Source organism: Dryobates pubescens, chromosome 8 (genome assembly GCF_014839835.1).
Source record: "Dryobates pubescens isolate bDryPub1 chromosome 8, bDryPub1.pri, whole genome shotgun sequence".
NCBI classification, from domain to species: Eukaryota; Metazoa; Chordata; class Aves; order Piciformes; family Picidae; genus Dryobates; species Dryobates pubescens.
Window position 1 is genome coordinate 20,545,208 of NC_071619.1, and position 14,076 is coordinate 20,559,283.

General features: G+C 37.3%; 1 protein-coding gene across 2 annotated transcripts in view; it reads left to right on the forward strand.

The window, feature by feature from the left end:
• ADK (adenosine kinase) overlaps positions 1-14,076 on the forward strand; it is a 287,668-nt gene that overhangs the window by 253,934 nt on the left and 19,658 nt on the right. The window lies entirely within an intron of this gene.

Consider the following 14,076-nt stretch of genomic DNA (forward strand, 5'->3'; position numbering starts at 1 on the left):
CTTTTCCACCCTCATGGCGACCCAGTTCAGCAGTCTGCACAGACTGGCAGAAACATACCCCAGTGAAATATTGTGCTCTCTGATCCAGCTTATTTCAGGGTACATATAAGTACTAGAGCCAGCATGGAACAAGGAGAGAATGTAGCATTTGCAGTTGAGGGAGACATGGATGAGACTATAGTTTAGGCTGGATGTTAGGAAGAAGTTCTTCACAGAAAGAGTGATTGGCCATTGGAGTGGACTGCCCAGGGTGGTGGTGGAGTCACCATCACTGGACATGTTTAAGAAGAGACTGGATGGGGTGCTTGTTGCTGTAGTTTAGTTGATTAGATAATGTTGGATGATAGGTTGGACTCAATGATCTCAAAGGTCTCTTCCAACCTGGTTAATACTATTCTATTCTACCTGTAAATTGCAGTGGCTCAAATTGCTGTGGAGCCTCATTATAAGGCATAAAACATGCCATTTTATTCTGAATTTCCATCTAGCAACAAAGACTGTAGTTCAGAAGTTGGAAGGAACGTTGCTCCAGCTGGTAATATTGTAGAATTATGTCTGCAAAGCAAAGAGTAAAGAGTAAGGAGACAGAACCATGATTATACTGTCAGAAGGGAAACAATCTCTCTGACATCTATGCTGAAAACCAACAGCTTTATCATAGAAGTATATTAAAAGAATGATGAGACAGCCGAATTGGCCGTTCAGTCATTAGGAAGCACCAGATCTAATGACAGCCTTCTAAATTTCATTTGCACTTTTCACACACACGTGTAATGGATGCAACTTTGTCCAGATTATCCCCCTGCTTTCTGAAAATGACACCTGCCCCTCTCTATGTACACCAAACATGACATTGATGACTTTTATTGTTTTCAGCAACTGTTTCTGCAGCTGCAATGTGATGTCAGTCTAAATAGATCTTTCTAACTTTTTAAGCAAACTTTAAAGAAATCCAAAACTACATCTAAAATAATTATCCTGTGAACTTTTAATTAAATCTGAAGTTCGACATTTTCTTTTCTATCCATGTATTCTGTGTTGCTGCAATGTGTAGTATTGGGTGCTGCCCACTTCTCCTTAAAAGCATATGCTTTAATGAGTTGAAATCTGAAACCTGTGCTTTTAAAGGCTCGTTTCTCCCCTTCTAACACTTAGGTTCAAGCCATGCCAACGGGGTGGCTATTTTCTGAAATTAATCAGATAGTAATTTTTTTACTGATAATTTTTAAGACATTTGATTTCTCTTTACCCTAATTCAATGTGATTGTTGTGGGGTTTTTTTCATTTTAAGAAATTAAATGTATGCCTTGTTCAGCAAGTTTCATAATAGATCAATAATTTGTTGGCTTAAGTTTTTTTTTCCTGTGGAGATGTGGGAAGATCAATGTCTGTAGTGCCCTAGGTCGTGATCAATATTTTTAATAAAACTTCCTCTTTTTTTTCTTTCATTTTTTTTTTTTGCTTGCCTTTGTACCTTTGTATGGTTTTGCTTTTATTAATGAGCTTTTCCTTTAGTTTCAGACCATTAATGGTTTTCAGATAATGTCATACTGCCCAAGGTCAAGGCCAGTTTGAACTTACAACTCTACTTACCAGTGATTAAATCTATTGGATGGGCTAAGATGTGTTAGAATACATAGGACTTTAAAGCACTGCTTTCTAGAAACTCAGGTTAAAACAAAATCTTGAATAAATAACTGTTGTCTTGTTTGTGGATCTCATATTGGCATTAACATCACAAGTAACTACTGTGGCCTTGACTGCTCTTCAATTAAAGATACTTAATGTTCCATATTGAGTTTTATAATGGCATATTGCTCATTTTGAATAAAAAACCAAAACAGTTTGCAATAAGATAACATAGCTTTTGTCCATTGCTGAAATTCTGGATAGGAGAGTAGCAGCTTATCCAAGTGTGTGTTACCAGCTGGAGTGCTTGCAGAGAATGTGATAGTGCTGTCTTTGAGGCTTGACCTAGTGTCTTTTGAAATCAATTGAAAGATCTCATTAACTTCATTGGATATCGATTATGGTCATGGAGGACTTTAAACATTCATGAATATTAATGGTCTGTACTGATCCATGTGTCTTTTTGTGTGTTGTACCTTCTCTGCAGTCATCAATTCAGTTTTTGCAGTCTACCTAGAGGTTATACAAAAAGTGGGCTTCTTCTATGGTGAAAGATTTGATGACACATTTTACCTTAAGGTATCTTCTGTGTTGCCTGTTACAAATGAGGTGCATGAAGAACTGCACCCTTTGACCACTGGCACCTACGCAGAATATCTGCTGCAGAAGATCTTTTTTTCCCCTTGTTTGTCTTTTTTTATTGGGCAGCAGTTGACTTCATAACAAATCATCAGAGAGGAGTCTGAACAGCAGAGTCTTTGCTCAGAAAGCACCCTACAGACTGGTATAGCCTATCATCTTTAATTTAGAGATTGTATTTCCCATCTTGTGATTACAGCTGAATGAACATTGCAGAGAAGTTTAAATTGTAGCTATCTGTGTTATGATTTTGCAATAAATGATGGAACTTATGTTTTCAGGCCTCTAATCTTCACCTGCTCGGTCAATATAAAATAATTGTACGGAATGGCAGGAGAGTAAAATGTGGATATGTGTGGTGACCCTGTATGAAAATTAACTGTAGGAACTGACCCTTTGATTAGAAGTTTCTCTGCTGTAGCATCCAGTTGCAGGCAATAGAAGCTGTGGGAAATAGGTGGTTGAGTAGAAGACAAATCCTTAGCTCCAGGAGGAACAGAGCAGATCCTGGCTAGAGGAAAAAGTAGAAAAAGCAGAGGTTCAAACAGGTCCTGCTTCACCTGACTTTGGGGATTTAGGTTTCATTTTGTGTAAGTCGACAAAACCCGTGGAGTTAACACTGCAGGGGAAATAAGGTTCATTTGAGTTCTCAAAAAATGGTTATCTAAAAGTGAAATTGTGAGATTTTGTGATTGATTTGGCTCAGTGATTTCCACAGTGGTTTTTACAGATAAAGTGGAAATCTTTTAAATGCCATATGTGAAAAGTAGGCTGTGCATGTTAGGCACATACAAATGATCTGACCTTGGCACACGTGAGCATAATATAGAATATGAAGTGTTTATGTACTTGGTCCCGTTTGAATGAAAGTAGCAGAACAGACTTAGAGTATATACATCCAGTAGATTTAGTGAATAGAGCAAACATGAACTATTTCTATATTATTTGGTTTTGGCCGTACCCACGGAACGATAAAATAGTCATGTTTGTTACATACTTTGTTCAAACAAAATACAGAATCCTCTGAAATCAGATTGGAAGATTGGAAGGCTGCTTACTTGATTTTGTTTGCTGTAGTCTGCTACCCTGTGCCTCCCACAGCCTACCTAATCCGTCCTGATTCCTCTGCCTGCCCCAGTGATTAGCAGTCAAAACTAAGTCAGAGAGGAGTCTATGGAACCAAATATTTATGTCCCTTGTAATCTGACACTGTGAGAGTGTACTGTGAACCTGAAAAGATGCCAGGCCATGCATTGTGGCTAATAGCAATTGATGGCAATTGAGTCTACAGAACTCTAATCCAAATAGTTTGCTTTATAAATGTGATAATAAGTACATTTCCTGATAGAATATAAAAGTGTAATAAACTATGCATGCCCCCTCTTTTCTCCCCACCTGTGCAACTGCAGAATGTTGTTTGTACAGTATATTGTTGTTGCTGACAACTGACTAAGAATTTTTAGGAGCAGTTGGCTACCAAATGATGGCAAATTTAAAGGTTATGCAAATTGTGCCAGTACAGCCCAGCTTGTTTCAGAGCTCTTTTCTCTATTATCATATCAATTGAGTCAGCTCATAGTAGACAAAGCAAGGTTATGGGAACCACCTAGAGTATCATGCACCATTAAACATCAATGCAGCATACATGAACATCTGCAACAACAATCTTATTAACAGAGGGTATAACGGAAGGCAATAAGCAGCTTTCTTAGTCACTTAATTGTAAAAAATTTAATAACCTAATACTTGCATTATTGATCAACAGCAAATTGCCCAAAAATTATGCAGTTGTGGTGAATTAGATTACAACACCTATCTCCCACTATAAATTACTGCAAAAATATGAAAACCCATTTGTGAGCTGTTAACCACTGTAGTTGTTAGAGTGCTAAAAATGTAATTTTCTTTTAAGCTCTGGTGCCTCATGAAATACAAATATCTACTTTTTGCACTGACATTTTATATTTGTCTAAAACCAAATACAAGCATTTAAATATTGGGGAGTTTATTTCCTGCTTAACTTGACATCTTCAGCATTTCAAAAATCAAGGCATAGTTGTGTGAGAAGTGAACTTTGTGTGTGCAACCAAGATAGATGTTTAGTAGAGCGTGTTAGAAGTTCATAGAAATGCATAGTGTTGTGCATTGGCTTCTGGTGTAGTCACTGCACTGGATTGGATAATGAAAGCCTGTGAAGCTGTGATCTCAAATGCCTTAAGGAAATTAATACAGAAATTAAACTCTATTAAAAATTGGTGAAAATGAGAAATGAGGTTTGGTTCTTTAAGGCAAGGCAAACTGCTCGGGATAGGCTGGGATACCCTTTCTTGGAATTAGATGAATTGGTGGGGAGTAATAGCCCTCCTCTTCTTGGAGGCTGAGGACACTGGTGGTTCCTAGTTTGGGTCAACAAGGAATTGGAGGCCTGTTCATAAAAGGTTAGAACTACGTGAGGAAAGCACCAGTCTTCCCATTTCAGCCTGAATGTGCAAAGTGTGCAGGCATTTAAAAATAAAATCAGAAAAAGGAAGTAAGATACTGAGTGAGTAGAACAGTACATGCTCAAAGGTTGAGTGTGACAAGTGCAGAAAATTCTTCTCCAAACAGCAGCTCCCAAGCAATTTTGTTCCTTCCTGGCACCCTCTGCTCCCACCTCTGCTGCCACTGAATTAGAGCTCTTGGATCAGATTTGTATTCATATGGAAAAAGAATGAAGCCTTCTAAGTTTTCATTGGCATGAAAATCCAAATTGTGCTAGGATCATTGACTACCATCAGCCTCTGAGTCTCCAGTAGACACTGCAATCATTTCTGTAATCAGTAAGAATCAACAGGCAACAGAGAAGGATGGGGGGGGAAAAGTGCATGAAAAGAGAGTAAGCAGAAAAGATGAGTAAAAGCTTGATACAAGTATAAATTTGTCAAGTTGAGAGTTACAGAAGTTAATTTTGTTTCTATTTAAAAAAAAAAAAGGAGAGTTTTTCTTCAAATGTTTTAAAATGAATGTCTTGTTTTGATTTTGATTGGTTTGTTGTTGGTTTTGGTGGGTTTTTAAATCTGGGTTTATTTCCTCTTGGAAGGGGCGGGGTGGGGGGAAGCAGGCAATGTATCTAAATAACCGTTAAGGAAATGTTTTATGCTGAAAAAGTTGTAAAGGAACAAGTAGTTTTCCAATGTTTTTCCCACATTTTAAAGTTGCCATTCAAATGATCTCACTTCGTAGCTGATCAGGAGTTTTTCCTATATAGGTATCTGCTTCTTAACCTTTCTTCATAATTTTACATAGCTTAATTGTATCAGCACTGTCTTCATGTTATTTATACATACCTATTTATTTGCTTATCAACCTTGCTTTTTTGATGGGGAGCTATTCAGAGAAGTAATAATAATAATAATAATAATAATAATGGCTATTATTATATAATGCATATCAGTGGTAGTAGTAATTACAATACATGCGTTGACGATGCAAGGATACAAATTAGGTTTAGAAGATCACCAGTTGAACTTGGCTATACATGCCAGCTAAAGTGTGATTAACTTTTAAATGTTTTATTGCTTCTAAGGAAAACTTACCAATGTGTTGTTTTGGTTTTAAGTTTGAAATAATTTGCAGCTGAATGATTTGGCAATTTAATCCTACAGTAATAAAACTTCAAAGTAACTGAGAGTGTCGGTGATGGTAGGAGTGGAGTTTGACATAGTTCCACAGAGGGGCTGGAAAGTTTTCTTTTGCTGCTAGGTTAGTTATTTGGGTTTTGTCGAGCAGCTTGACTTTATGGCATTGGGGTTTACTTTAAACAACAGTGTATGCACTGTAAAGCCTGTTGAGAGTGCTTATATGCTACTGCCATGCTGTAGAGGGCTCATCCCATGGAAATACGATTCAAGAGCTCTTGCCAAGAACTGTTTGTTAAAACTGCTACTATAATAACTGTATCCAAATGAATTTAATTCACTGTGTAGTCAATAATTCTATAAATTCCAGGTTGTGTACTTTGCATCAAAGCGTATGTGACATTATAAAAGGTGGCAGAGTGACTGTCCTGCTTACAGCAATGGTTAGGTGATGCTTGAAGTGATACTACAGAAATCATAGCTTGGGGTATTTAATTATCTAAGAAATTATCTGCAGCTAATGTAGAAGAAAAATAAACTTCATTTGGGCCAAATTGTCCTTCTATACTGGCATAATGCATAAAGAATTCCAGTAAAAACAATGAAGTTTCTCTGGTTTTAACTGGTGTTTTAAAAAGCAGAATATTTTCCTGTTGAGATTAGAACAAATTTAAGCCTCCACCGCAGTGAGATCTTCTAATACATTTAAAACTTGCAAAAGCCTGAGTAAATTCATTTAGCAAGCATGTTTCATTCTTTGAAAATAAATAAGCAGTCTAGGGAGGTCTTAATTGAAGGCAGCGCAGGATTTACAAATACAGAGTGAGGAGATAAAGGTAATTGTAAAAGTCGTAGGGCTGAGTTCTTAGTTTATGAAAGAAAAAATAAAATTCCTACAAGTAATTTGAATATTTAAAGACAATGCTGTCAGATTTCTGTGGTATATCTTCTTTAGCAATGTCCAATTAGTATCCAATTAATAGTTTTTTAAACGGAGAAACATATATGTACATTAGCTTATTTTTAGTAATGTTTCTAGGGAAGGCTGTCTCTTTCATTCCAAGGGACTGATGTTATTTATGAAACTAAATATAAACTCTCCCAGAAGAAAAAGCTCCTTCAGAGCTGCTCTGAAGTGACCTCATGCTCACTCCTCTTTTCAGTCTTACTGATGCTCAAGTAAAATGGAAGTGCCTTGGGCCCATTTCTGCCTCCACTGACAACTCATGCTTCTCGAATTACCATGTAGCATAAACAAAGCTGTCATGTAACATGGCATTTATTTAAATGATGTGATTTCTGTGTTCACCACTCTAAAACTAAGGTATAGCTAAAAAAGCTTGCAAGTTTTGACAGGTGTATTTGCCCCACTAGGGCAATATGCTTAATGTATAAAAAAATGTGAGGCATAATACAGTTCTGTCCTGCACAAAATCCAATTATAGTGTGCTTCTCTTTCTCTCCTTTCTTTTTTGTTTTTCCCAGCCACTGCCCTGCTAAAGTTTTGGGTAAGAATTGCTTTGACCTGATTATAGGTTGATATTTGTCAGAAAATTCTCCCATAGGATAGTGTTATGATGCTCCAGCTATGCAGTGGTTTAAAACATGTCTGTAGAATGCCATGAAATGGAATACAAAATGTACCTGCAGTCCTGGTAGTGTGTGGGTCAGTGCAGAGAGTAAGTGAAGTGCATGGTCTGCTTTCTGACCTGAAAGATGCTGCTTTTGGCAATCTCTCTTGCCAGATTTCAGGTTGAAGAGTATATGTGAGCTAGAATATATGTATTGGTATAACTTCCATGTGTATGTGTGATGTATACATTAGACACTGACATTTCAACTCTCATCATTTGTGTGTGTTTTCAGTTCTTGAGTTAGCTCTCTACAGATACAAATAGATACTTTTGTGTTTCCCATTCCCATATACAGCTCCAAAAACATAGTCTTTTGAGGGGTTGGCTCGGGGTTTTATATGGAAAGGTCAAAAGAAAGTGTACAGTGGCCAAGCCAACACACATAGGATTTGCAGTGCAGGAAGATATATTTGTGGTTGTAATTGCCAAAGCCAGACCTGGGTTTGTGTCACCCTGTACTCTCATTGGTGTGCCTAATCTCACTGCAGTAGAGCATTCTCTTAATAGAGACTGGGGTCATATAATTTGTGGGATTTGTTTATTGTAAGCCACTTCTGCTGTCTTCAGGACCAATTCTGATCTGAACTCTTCATAGTAGTTCCAAGAACAGTCATTATGTTGTATGAGTGAAACATCTCCAGAAGCCTTTCTTAATTTTGATGCCTATGAATTCACACCCTTTGGCCCATATGAATCCTCACCCTTTGGCCCATATGAATCCTCAGCTCCTTTCCTGGTGCAGGCAGAGATCACAGGAAAAGGATGTAGCTTTGAACCGTACCTTATGCCTTCATCAGCCATGCTGAGTTAGAGAAGAGCATTTTCTGGCAGTTCAGTGGTTGCAGTTTCAGCTCCTTCTGAAATCTGTGCCTAGCAGGCAAATGGCAATATTCTTGTGTGCTCAGAAAGGTTTTTTCAACAGAGTTCATTGCCATTCTAACCCTTAAACATTGTGACACATGCCATAAAAATTCAGTGGCTTGCTCTTTAGGGCAGTTTTTCCGTATGTGTATGCACATATATATTTCACTTTTTAAATGTTATATTAGCACCAAACTGAAGCAAACCCAGTATTTTCTGTTACCTCGTGCTTCCTCATCTTTTACATACAGTGTGCTTTGTTTACTTGTGCAAACAAAGACTTAATATGAGGGGAAAAAACAGAGCTTCAACTCATGGTTGATGATACAGAAAATACTGACATGTAAGTTGCAGCTTCTATGAAGTAAACAAAACACATTCGTGTGTGTAGAAACTATTCATGAGTCATTAGTTGATGCTGTTACATTGTTTGTAGTTTAGATACAGAGTTCTGAGGCTGATCTCATGCTGATAAATCAGGAGTTACATCAAAGGAGTGTCGAATTAAGAGAGCAGACAATCAAACATAGGTTCAGAAGATATACACTGGGTGCAGAAATAGTGTTTAATAGTGCTTGACATCATTGTTAATAGTTGATGTGCATGAATGTACAAGTTCCCTTGGAGGAACCTTCTTTCCCCTATTGACTCTAATCCTATGAGTCAGACTTCAGTGAGATGCTATGAATATGACTTCTGAATAAAAATACTTTTAACTAGGTTGTGGGACAATGTCTGAGAAGAGTTATCAAGGGAAGACAAGTCTCAGTGTACACCTTTGGATTAACTTTGCCTCCTAGGAGAGAGGGAAAATGGGGTCTGCACATTGTTATTTCCCCTACGGATGGAAACCATGAATAGTGCCATGAAAGATTCAAAGTCTTTGGCATCATCTTGCATGTCTTTTTCCCCTAAAAATGAACTAGCTGCCTCAGATGGACAGTACTTTGCATCCTGGCCAACACAGCTATATGAACTTACTTTTGCTTAGGAAGCTGCAAAGATGATTTTAGCCTGATTACAATACTTGGATCGCTTATTATGAAAAATAATTAATATTTCTATTAACTGTACATACTGTAGGCATTATAGATGACAATTATAACTTGCTTAGGGTGCCATTGTTTATTATAGCAAAAAAGGATTGACGACTTCTACATTAACAGTTACGATTTCTTACCTACATACTGAATTCATTTGAATACAGCATCATTTGTTGTGTATTACTTAACTATTTGATTAGAAAGATCCCAAAGCATGTGGCTGATTTACATCTCACTTGTTATACTATTGAAGTCACTTGTTATATTATTGACTCCATTGACTAATTTTTCTGACAAGCCCTACATAGCTACAGCACGAGGCCAAACAATGCACCAAACTAGATGGAGGAGAGAAGAGATGTTGGCATGCAAAACAAGGCAAACTTAATATGCACACAGAAAGTGCCAGAGGGGCTGGAGTGTTCATCCAGTGCAGCTATCTGAAAGTTCTAGCCTGAAAATGCAGGATCTCATTCTGTTTGCTTAAAAATGACAGGTTGAATCAGCACTGCCAGGTTTGAAACCCATCATCATTGGAAGTCTTAAGGATTTCTAACTGGGAGTTCAATACACAGCGCCCTGCCCCATGTTGCCTTGTAACTTTGAACAGTGCTGTGCTGATAGGGTAGAAGAGTTGCTATCTATTTGATTCACATTATCAGATGGGATATCTTTGTGTGAAGTACAGCAGCAACAGCAATTTTTTACTATAGAAATAGCAGGAGAAAGCATTGTAACACTAATGATTCGTAAACATGCATCAATGTGCTGAAGAATGTGCAGAGACTTAGAGCCTATAGGCTTCTGGGGTTTGCCTTCTTGGAGAGAGGTAAGAGCCCAGAACTGTCCTGACTGATGTGGGCTTGTTTCAAATACTGCTCTCGTTGTTTCTTACCTTATGGCTACCCGGAGACATTTATAGATTTTGAGTTCAGATTTCTATGTCTTGTAAAGTTCTTCCTGTCCCCCTTTTTTCTTTTTTTTTTTTCCTTTTTATCTCTTTTTGGCCCTTGATCTGAAAGAAATTAGAGAGAATGGAAGTGGGTAGGAGATGGAACAGAACTCTGTTTCACAGTTCTTCCTTTTTTTACAAGTTAAAGCTTACAGATGAAACCTGAATGTGTCTCCATCTTGTAAACATCTGTACTACCACTACAAGCCCATGGATCAAAAGATTATTTGAGGAAATAGCTAGACATTTTTTTCTATATATTTTAGGGCTCCCTTCTTTCTTTTATTTTACTTTAATACAGAATTAAGGACTCTCCAACATGTTGCCCATAAGAATTCTGTTACAGGTAATTAAATGTAAGTTTACACATTTAATCTACTTTTAAGAGCAAGAAAGACTGGTAAATGACCCAGTTAAGGAAAGTACTCAGCCTAATTGGATGTAATGATTGCTTGCTGGTGTTTATTACTGTACGAAGAGTAGATGTGTATAGTCTGTGAGTCTCATTCAATTTAAAGACAGACCTGTAGTATTTGCAGCTATCATCAGAGTTTGATTATTTCAGTTAACATCATGAAATAGGCCAATGTTCATTTGGGAACTTAAATGTATTGGAATGTAAGGAGCACTGTTGTTTTTGAGTTAATATTGCTCTAATAGTTATCTCTCCAGACTGTTCTGCCTACAAAAATATCATAAGCATATTTTTGCCCGAGGAAAGTATAGATTTTGTATGTTTATGTACATAATCCAACAAAGTAACAATAACTCAATTTATTCATCGGCTTATTCCTTCTGATTTCTATGTGCATATTGGTTTTAGTCTATGGGATCACCACATCAATGTTTTGATTATTTCTGTGTAATTCTAAAACAGTTGAGTTACTAATGTCAAATGATTGAGAACTGAATCAAAGTCCCAAATTTTTTAATTTCTTTAAGGTTTGTTACTAAATACCCCTAATTATAGTCACTTCATTGCAATTTGTACTCATATTTCTGGATTTCCAGGAAATTGTATCCCAGTGGAATGTGTTTCATCCCAGAGGAATATGTTGCATCCCAGTGTGTTTACCATAGAAGATATTTGTTGCTTAAAAATAGAACACTAGATTTTATGCCCTGAGGAGCAGCACTTGGACTTGAGACACTTATGTAATTATTCTTTATTTCGTAAGCCCTCAGAATGATGAATGAAATCAGAGCTGACTTTGAAAAGTGAGGCCACTGATGACCACCTTAGTCAAGGTTTCTCTGTGTTCACTGTTATGGATATGGAAGGTTTGTAACATAATAGAACACACACAAAAAGTAAAGTTAAAGCAACATTAAATTCACAAATAAAAGGTACTCAGAATGGAGACTTCTGCTTCATCTTGGTTCATTCTGTTGTACCTAGTTGTTACAAAACACAGATCAGTGAGAGATGTTAGCTATTTTTATGCTATTACACAGACATAGCAAGGTAATGTAACGGCAGTTTTAATGCTGACTTAATTTACTGTGAAAGAAAGAAAAGCAAAACTCACCTTGATATTATTGTATTGTAACTTTCAATATGCACTATTGTAAAGTATAGTTTAGTAGACTTTATTGTCCTACTAAAAGTTTTCCCAAGGGTAAAGAAAGATAATTCTCCTATTGGATGTGTGCAGATGGTAGTATCTTTTCAATGTAGTTTTTTTCTCTAAAGCCATGCTGGCTGCTTCTGAAACTTCAGTAATTCAAAATATGAGATTACTGCTCCTCTTGAAAATACATGAAGTTATACAGGGAGAATGTATGACCCAGGTAGAGATGGAAAATTGTGATTGGAGAAAAAAAGATTGCTCTTGTACCAGCCAAAATCCTTGATACATATGGGGTTTAGACTGACTTAGTTACTTAAAATTATGTCTACTGCTGAAAGAATAGAATAAGAGCTGATAGTGCAATACTTACCTGCAAGTACTAGAGGAAGCTGAGAGAGGGGATCAAGACAGGGAGTGAAAAGAAAGGAGAAAGAGGATGGTGAGAACTTTCATTTGTGTTAGTTAGCTTCACTAGTCTTCTTTGGTGCCAAACCCCATTTACAGCATTTGAAATACAGTGTCTATGCATTATTCACTCTCTGTGCCCAAACACATGCGTTTGTATGCGTATGCATGTACTGTGTATTTAAACATAGAACATCTGTGAGCAGCCATGCACACTTGGAAAGGAAGCAGGTCAGTTTATTACCATGTGTCTTCAACAGAGTTATCACTTCATTAACTTTTTTTACTATTATTCTGAGGAAACCATATATACCTTCTTATGCAATGGATGAATACACTCTGCTTGTCTGGCAGAGTTTAATGTAAGACCTCTCTTACTTGATTTCCAATTCAAATGAATCCTGTTAAAATTACTAAAAAACATTGCTCCTGAAGACTGTCTTAAGAGCACAACACAGCATTGAAGCACATTTCTGAATAGCTTTCTTAACACGATAGAGAGTCGGATGCACAGAGAACTGACTGAAACTTGTGCTTTAATTGGAATATTTGTCTTATGTTTTTCATTGCCCTTTTTTCTTTGCCTCCTCATGGATGGTTGTTGCTAGTGCTCCCCTCCCCTCCTGGTGGGCCAGCCAACAGTTCCCTCTGGAGGCAGCATCATTATATCTGCCTGGTTCACTTAGTAGCAGATGGTGAAGAGCAGTAGAGCTGATACACTGCATTTCACAGAAACCAGGATCCTTCTGGTACCTCTGCAGCATATACACACTTGCCTGATTTGAGACTGTGAATTCTTTATATGCCTCCCAAACTAGGTTTCCTTGTTTGCTACTGTGTACATCATTGTAAGAGTGATTTTTATGGTCTACTCTATTGCTGGACAGTGAAAAAAACCCAAAACTAGTAATCTCCAGCTTTGAGCTACTGGAGGTTTTATTTCCCTTTTTCTTTTTTTCCCATTTTAAACAAAAATTAAAAGAAAACAGCTCTGATGGTTTTCATTTTCACTGGTTGACAGGCTTTTCTTCCCCCTCTCCTTTTTTTAATTCCTGCTGTCTGCCAAAGGACAATCTGTTTGCTCTGAGACAGTTTAATGCATACTGACTACCAGAGGCAGAACTTCCATTGGCTCTGTTACAGGGGTAATTTACACTTTAACAAGGTATTGTGACAAGGTGGTAATTATATTTTTATCACGTCATTATGACATTACCACCTGGAAAGCCATAGCTGATTAATTAGTGGCATATATTAAATTTATAACCCTAGAACTCTGAAGTTATCATACCTAAGTGGTGTAATTATGTTGAACTGTGGTGTGGCAGAGAATTGGAGGTGAAGATGCTGAGTATCCACCTATTGCAATAGGTTTAATGAGTGCCAGTAAAGGGCAGGGAGCTGCAGAGAAGGAAATACATTTGAAAAACCCAAACATATATATATATATATCTCCTGAGGAAGGGGGTGAGGTTATTGAAATCTTGAAACCAAATCTGGTCAGATGGCAAGTTGCAAGGCTCCTTACATATATGATTTTTTTTTTTAAGAGGTAATTTGAGAGGACTGTGATTTACACTAGTTCCTGCTTTTTTTCAGTTAGGCCACATGCATTTTGGGTTTTACAATGCAACAATTTCTGTTGAACTTTTGGAGACTTGGACTGGACGTTCTGGAAGCTACATCACATCTCTGTAACCAAGAGGAAAGACTGGTTTTGGCAGG